We start from the raw sequence: 9246 nt of genomic DNA on the forward strand, positions 1-9246 counted from the left end.
CACACAGATACAGAGAGAGAGAGACAGAGAGACACACAGATACAGAGAGAGAGAGACAGAGAGACACACAGATACAGAGAGAGAGAGACACACACACAGATACAGAGAGAGAGAGAGACACACACAGATACAGAGAGAGAGACAGAGAGACACACAGATACAGAGAGAGAGAGACAGAGAGACACACAGATACAGAGAGAGAGAGACACACACAGATACAGAGAGAGAGACAGAGAGACACACAGATACAGAGAGAGAGAGACACACACACACAGATACAGAGAGACACACACACAGTTACAGAGACACACAGATACAAAGAGACAGAGATACACAGATACAGAGAGAGACACACACATACAGAGAGAGAGACACACACACAGATGCAGAGAGAGAGGCACAACTGACAGAGTGAGAGAGAGACACACACAGATACAGAGAGACACACACAGAAATGCAGAGAGAGAGACACACACACATACACAGAGATACAGAGAGAGACACACACACATAGATACAGAGAGCGACAGATATAAAGAGAGAGACAGATGCAGAGAGAGAGAGAGAGAGGCAGAGAGAGAGAGATACAGAGAGATACAAGAACAGATACAGAGAGAGACACACACAGATATAGAGAGGGAGAGAGACAGATACAGAGAGAGACGGGGACACGGGGGGGGGAGAGAGGGAGAGTCAGACAAACAGAAATACAGAGACACAGATACAGAGAGAGAGAGAGAGACAGATACAGAGAGAGAGACACACATACACAAATAGAGAGAGAGAGAGACACACACAGATACAGAGAGACAGAGAGAGACATACACAAATAGAGAGAGAGACACACACACAGATACAGAGAGAGAGAGAGACAGATTTATATATATATAGAGAGAGAGACAGACAGATACAGAGAGAGAGAGAGACACACACACATAAAGAGAGAAACACACACACATACAAAGAGAGTAACACACACACAAAGAGAGAAACACACACACACACACACACACGCGCACAGTCACACAGACACAGAAACATACAAAGAAACACACACACACAAAGAGAGATACAGATACAGAGAGAGAGAGACACATACAGAGAGAGACAGACAGATACAGGGAAAGAGACACACACACAGATACAGAGAGAGAGAGAGAGACAGATACAGAGAGAGAGATACACACACAGATACAGAGAGAGAGAGAGACAGATACAGAGAGAGAGATACACACACAGATACAGAGAGAGAGACACACACACACAGATACAGAGAGAGAGAGACAGATACAGAGAGAGAGACACACACACACAGATACAGAGAGAGAGAGATACAGAGAGAGAGATACACACACACAGATACAGAGAGAGAGAGACAGATACAGAGAGAGAGACACACACACAGATACAGAGAGAGGCAGATATAAAGAGAGAGATGGATGCAGAGAGAGAGAGAGATAGAGGCAGAGAGAGAGATACGGAGAGAGACAAAAACAGATACAGAGAGAGACACACACACGTCTAGAGAGAGAGACAGATACAGAGAGAGGTTCAGGGAGAGAGAGAGGGAGACACAGGGGGAGAGAGAGAGGGAGAGTCAGATAAACAGAAACACAAAAAAAGAGACACAGAAACACACACACATTCAAAGAGAGAGAGTCACACACAAAGAGAGAAACACACAAACACATAAAGAGAAAAAACACACAGATACAAAGAGATAAACATACACGCACATATAAACTCACACGCACAGACACACACACACACAGATAAATACACACACACAAAGATAGACACACACAAAGAAACACACACACACACACAAAGAGAGGGATAGACAAATACACAAAGAGAGAAACACAGACACACACAAAGAGAGAAAAACACACACAGAGAAACACACACACAGAAACACATGCATACGCAAAGAGAGAATCACACGCACACAAAGAGAGAAAAACACACAGACACACACACACACAAGGAGAGAAACACACACACACACAGAAACACACACATACAAAGAGAAACACACACACAAAGAGAGAAACACACACACAGAAACACACACGTACGCAAAGAGAGGCACACACACACACACACACAGAAACACACGCACTCACACAGAAACACACACACACACAGAAACACACGCACTCACACAGAAACACACACACATACAGAAACACACGCACTCACACAGAAACACACACACACACAGAAACACACGCACTCACACAGAAACACACACACATACAGAACCACACAGAGAGAAACACACGCAGAGAAACACACACGGACACAAAGAGAAAAAAACACAAAGAAAAAAACACACACACAAAGAGAGAAACACACACACACACACAGAAACTCAGAGAGAAACACACACACACACGGAAACACACACACACACACAAAGAGAGAAACACACACACACAGAAAAAAACACGAAGAAAAAAACACACAAAGAGAAAAACACACACACACACACAAAGAGAGAAACACACATACACATACAGAAACAGACACACACACAGGGAAACAAACACACAGATAGAAACAGACACACACACAAAGAAACACACACATATACAAAGAGAGAAACACACACACGCAGACACACACACAGAGAAACACAGGCACACAGAAACACACATAAAGAAACACACACACAGAAACTCAGAGAGAAACACACACACATAAAGAGAAAAAAACACACACACAGAAACACAAAGGCACACAGAAACACACATAAAGAAACACACACACAGAAACTCAGAGAGAAACACACACACATAAAGAGAAAAAAACACACACACAGAAACACAAAGGCACACAGAAACACACACACATCAAAGAGAGAAACACACAAGCACACACAGAGAAACACAAACACACACAGAGAGAAACACATGCACACACACAAAGATGGAAACACACGCACACACAGAGAAAAACACACGCGTACACAGAAACACACACACACACAAAGAGAGAAACACAGATACACACAAGGAGAGAAACACAGATACACAAAGAGAGAACAACACAAGCACGTAAAGAGAAAAAAAACACACACAAAGAGAAACATTCTCACACAAAGAGAAAAATACAGACACAGAGAAACACACAAACACAAAGAGAAAAAAACACACACACAAAGAGAGAGAAAGACACACACACACACACACACACACACAGAAACACACAACGCAGAGAAACACACAAGCACATAATGACAAAGAACACACACACAAAGAGAGAAACACACACACAAAGAAACACACAAAAAGAAACACACACACACTAAGAAGCACACACACACACACACACATCCACACAAAGTGAGAAACACACACACAGAAACACACATACACCCAGAGAAACAAACACACCCGTTGAAGTGGTGGAGGCTGCCTCGCTAAATATTTTTAAGACGCGGGTTGATGGGTTTTTGATAAGAGAGGGGATTAAGGGTTATGGGGAGAGGGCGGGAAAGTGGAACTGAGCCACGACAGATCAGCCATGATCTTATTGAATGGCGGGGCAGGCTCGAAGGGCCAGATGGCCTACTCCTGCTCCTATTTCTTATGTTCTTATGTTCTTAAACGCACACATAAACAAAGAGAGAAACACACACACAGACACACACACACACACACACAGAAACACACACGCCCACAAAGAGAGAAACACACACACACACAGAAACACACACACACAAAGAGAGAAAAACACACACACAAAGAGAGAAACACACACACACAAAGAGAGAAACACACACGCAGAAACACATACACACAAAGAGAGAAAAACACACAAAGAGAGAAAAAAAACACACAAAGAGAGAAAAACACACACACACAGAAGTGCACACACACATAGAGAGAAACACACACACACACAAAGAGAGAAACACACACAAAGAGAGAAACACACACACACACACACACACACAGAGAAACACACACACACACAAAGAGAGAAACACACACACACACAAAGAGAGAAACACACACACACAGAGAAACACACACACACACAGAGAAACACACACACACAGAGAAACACACACACACAAAGAGAGAAACAAACACACACACACAAAGAGAGAAACACACACACACACACAAAGAGAGAAACACAGACACACACACAGAGAAACACACACACACACACAGAAACACACACACACACACAAAGAGAGAAACACACACACAGAGAAACACACACACAGAGAAACACACACACACACAATGAGAGAAACACACACACACACACACAAAGAGAGATACACACACACACAAAGAGAGAAACACACACACACACACACACACAGAGAAACACACACACACACACAGAAACACACACACACACACAGAAACACACACACACACACACAGAGAAACACACACACACAAAGAGAGAAACACACACACACAGAGAAACACACACACACACACAAACACACACACACACACACACAGAAACACACACACACAAACAGAGAAACACACACACACACACACAGAAACACACACACACAAACAGAGAAACACACACACACAAAGAGAGAAACACACACACACACAGAAACACACACACACAAAGAGAGAAACACACACACAAACAGAGAAACACACACACACACACAGAGAAACACACACACACAAAGAGAGAAACACACACACACAGAGAAACACACACACACAAAGAGAGAAACACACACACACACACACACAGAGAAACACACACACACAGAGAGAGAAACACAGACACACACAGAGAAACACACACACACAAACAGAGAAACACACACACACAAAGAGAGAAACACGGACACACACAGAGAAACACACACACACAAACAGAGAAACACACACACACACAGAGAAACACACACACACAAAGAGAGAAACACACACACACACACAGAGAAACACACACACACACACACAGAGAAACACACACACACAGAGAAACACACACACACAAAGAGAGAAACACACAGACACACACAGAGAAACACACACACACAAAGAGAGAAACACACACACACAAAGAGAGAAACACACAGACACACACAGAGAAACACACACACACAGAGAAACACACAGACACACACAGAGAAACACACACACACAAAGAGAGAAACACACAGACACACACAGAGAAACACACACACACAAAGAGAGAAACACACACACACACAGAGAAACACACACACACAAAGAGAGAAACACACACACACAAAGAGAGAAACACACACACACACACAGAAACACACACACACAAAGAGAGAAACACACAGACACACACAGAGAAACACACACACACAGAGAAACACACACACACACACACACAGAGAAACACACACACACAAAGAGAGAAACACACACACACACACACAGAGAAACACACACACACAAAGATAGAAACACACACACACACACAGAAACACACACACACAAAGAGAGAAACACACACACACACACACAGAAACACACACACACAAAGAGAGAAACACACAGACACACACAGAGAAACACACACACACAAAGAGAGAAACAAACACACACAAAGAGAGAAACACACAGACACACACACACAGAGAAACACACACACACAAAGAGAGAAACACACAGACACACACAGAGAAACACACACACACAAAGAGAGAAACACACAGACACGCAATGAAAGAAACACACACAAGCAAAAATAGAAACACACACAGACACACACACAGAAACACACACATACACAAAGGGAGAAACACATGCGCACACACACGAAACGAGAAACACACACGTACAAAGAGAGAAACACACAGACAGACACACACACATACAGACACACATGAAGAGAGAAACACAAACACAAAGAGAGAAACACACACAAAGAAAAACACACACACAGAGAAACACGCACACACACAGAGAGAAACACACACAGAAACACACACACACAAAGATGTTTCTCTCTTTATGTATGTGTGTACGTTTCTGTGTGTGTGTGTTTCTCTCTTTATGTATATGTGTATGTTTCTGTGTGTGTGTGTTTCTCTCTTTGCGTGTGTGTGTTTCTCTCCTTGTGTGTGTTTCTGTGTGTGTGTGTGTGTTGCTCTCGTGTGTATGTGTTTCTCTTGTGACTGTTTGTTTCTCTCTTTGTGTGTGTGTGTGTTTCTGTGTGTGTGTGTGTTTCTCTCTTTGTGACTGTGTGTATTTCTGTGTGTGTGTGTGTGTGTGCTGCTCTGTGTGTTTCTGTGTGTTTCTCTCTTTGTGTGTGTTTCTCTCTTTGTGTGTCTGTGTTTCTTTCTCTTCGTGTGTGTGTGTCTCTCTCTTTGTGAGTCTGTGTTTCTGTGTATGTGTTTCTCTCTTTGAGTGTGTGTGCGCACGAAGGGCTAGATGGCCTACTCCTGCTCCTATTTCTTATGTTCTTATGTACACAGCTCCAGGGACCCGGGTTCGATTCCCAGCTTGGGTCACTGTCTGTGCGGAGTGTGTATGTTCTCCCCGTGTCTGGGTGGGTTTCCTCCGGGTGCTCTGGTTTCCTCCCACAATCTGAAAGACGTGCTGGTTAGGGTGTATTGACCCTGCTAAATTCTCCCTCAGTGTAACCCGAACAGGCGCCGGAGTGTGGGGACTAGGGGATTTTCACAGTAACTTTATTCCAGTGTTAATGTGAACCTACTTGTGACACTAATAAATAAACTTTCTAGAAAAGAAACTTTCTATCTTTGATAGAGAGGTTCAGACGATTCCATTCCATATCTTCCTGCTTTGGGGAAATGGGAATTATCTTTACATTTACAAGGATACAGGGAGGGAGATGTTTGAACGGAGATTCAGCTTTTTGGGTGATTAAAGTGTTAATTTGTTTCCAGAAGCTGTTTACAGGGATTGTCGCGAGAGATTGAATTGTTTCAGTCATGCCTACGTCTCCAATACTTCAGACAGAGGAAGGAAGCAATATACAAAAGGAAAGATTGGGGGAATCACTACATTGAAGGTGTGAGCTCTCATCACTCTCTGTCTGCTTTGGTTTTGTAATCTTTACATTTTTAAACACTGAAACCTCTTGCCCTTGTTGGGAATCTCACTGCGGTTTGGGAAAAGCAAACACTGATCCCACACTAAACCCCCCCCAACACAGGACTGAGCAGAGAGTGTGAAATGGAACTGCTGTCAGAGTGGGTTATTTTTATAGATGGATAAGAAACATTCCTCCATTTTCAAACCTTTCTCCTGTTTCTGTAGCGTTTCGGGCTCCCCTGTGTCCCTGACTCTCCATCTCTGGGGCAACTTGGAACACTACGGGGCAGCTTAGAAATACAGACAGAGACTCAGAGACACATAGATACAGAGACAGAGAGAGACAGATACACAGATACAGAGAGAGACAGATACAGAGAGAGACAGATACACAGATACAGAAAGACACAGATACAGAAAGACACAGATACAGAGAGAGACAGATACAGAGAGAGACAGATACAGAGAGAGACAGATACAGATACAGAGAGACACAGAGATACAGAGAAATACAGATACAGAAAAAGACACAGATACAGGGAGAAACACAGATACAGAGAGAGACACAGATACAGAGAGAGAGATACAGAGAGAGACAGATACAGAGAGAGACAGATATAAACAGAGACAGATACAGAGACACACATAGATACAAACAGACACAGATACAGAGACAGGGAGGCATACAGAGACAGACACACATAGATAGACAGATACAGAGAGAGAGAGACACACACACAGAGATAGAGAGACAGAGAAACACAGATAGAGGGAGAGTCACAGAGGGAGAGAGAGACTCACACAAACACAGAGTGAGACATACAGATACAGAGAGACAGGCACAGATAGAGAGGGAGAGAAAAACACAGATAGAGAGAGACACAGATAGAGAGAGAGAGAGGGACAGATGGAGACAGAGAGAGCGAAAGAGGGAGAGGCACAGAGAGAGAGAGGGAGGGAAATGGAGAGACATAGAGAGAGACACACACAAAGAGAGAGATAGAGATAGATAGACAGACGGAGAAAAATGCAGAGAGAGAGACATAAAGAGAGACAGGGAGTGAGAAAGACAAAGAGAGAGGGACACACTTACAGATACAGAGTGAGACATACAGATACAGAGAAGAGAGACACGCAGAGTGACAGAGAGGGAGAGAAAAACTCAGATAAAGACACAGATGGATAGAAAGAGAGAGGGAGACACACACACAGATACAGAGAGAGAGACAGAGATACAGAAAGAGACACACACACGATAGAGAGAGACACACATACATAGAGAGAGAGACACACAGACAGAGAGAAAGAGATACAAATAGAGAGAGATACACACACAGATACAAAGGGAGAGAGACTCACAGATACACAGAGAGAGATACAGATAGAGAGAATGAGAAACACAATAGAGAGAGACAGATATAGATACAGGTAGAGAGAGGGAGGGAGATACACGCACAGATACAGAGTGAGACATACAGATACAGAGAGAGACACACACAGATGCAGGGAGAGAGATACAGATACAGAACAGAGAGAAAAATACAATAGAGAGAGAAAGAGACAGATACAGAGGACAGATAAAGAGACAGATACAGAGATAGAGGTACAGAGAGAGAGAGAGAGAGAGATACACACATACAGAGAGAGAGCAAGAGAGAGAGCGACAGACACACAGATGCAGAGAGAGAGACACAGACATACAGACAGGGAGAGAGAGATGCAGATACAGAAAGAGAGAGACAGACACAAAGAGAGAGACAGATGCAGAGAGAAGAGAGAGAGAGAGAGAGAGAGAGAGACAGAGAGAGAGAGACAGATATATAGGGAGAGTGTTTGATAAGGTTCCCATGGTAAGATACTGTAGAAAATACGGATACATGGGATTGAGGGGATTTAGCAGTTTGGATCAGGAATTGGCTCGCTGATAGAAGACAGAGGATGGTGGTTGATAGGAAATATTCAACCTGGAGTTCAGTTACTAGTGGTGTACCTCAGGGATGTGTTTGGGGACACTGCTGTTTGTCATCTTTATAAATGACCCTGATCTTGGGATTGGACATAGCTCAGCACAACACTGAGGGCTGAAGGGTCTGTACTGTGCTGTAATGTTCTATGAGAGAGAGAGACACACACAGACAGAGAGGGAGAGAGAGTGAGTGTGAGAGAAGTGTGTGTGTGTCTGTGTATGTGTGTGCATGTGAGAGAGAAT

Source organism: Carcharhinus amblyrhynchos, unplaced genomic scaffold, assembly GCF_965287045.1.
Source record: "Carcharhinus amblyrhynchos unplaced genomic scaffold, sCarAmb.v2.hapA scaffold_39, whole genome shotgun sequence".
NCBI classification, from domain to species: Eukaryota; Metazoa; Chordata; class Chondrichthyes; order Carcharhiniformes; family Carcharhinidae; genus Carcharhinus; species Carcharhinus amblyrhynchos.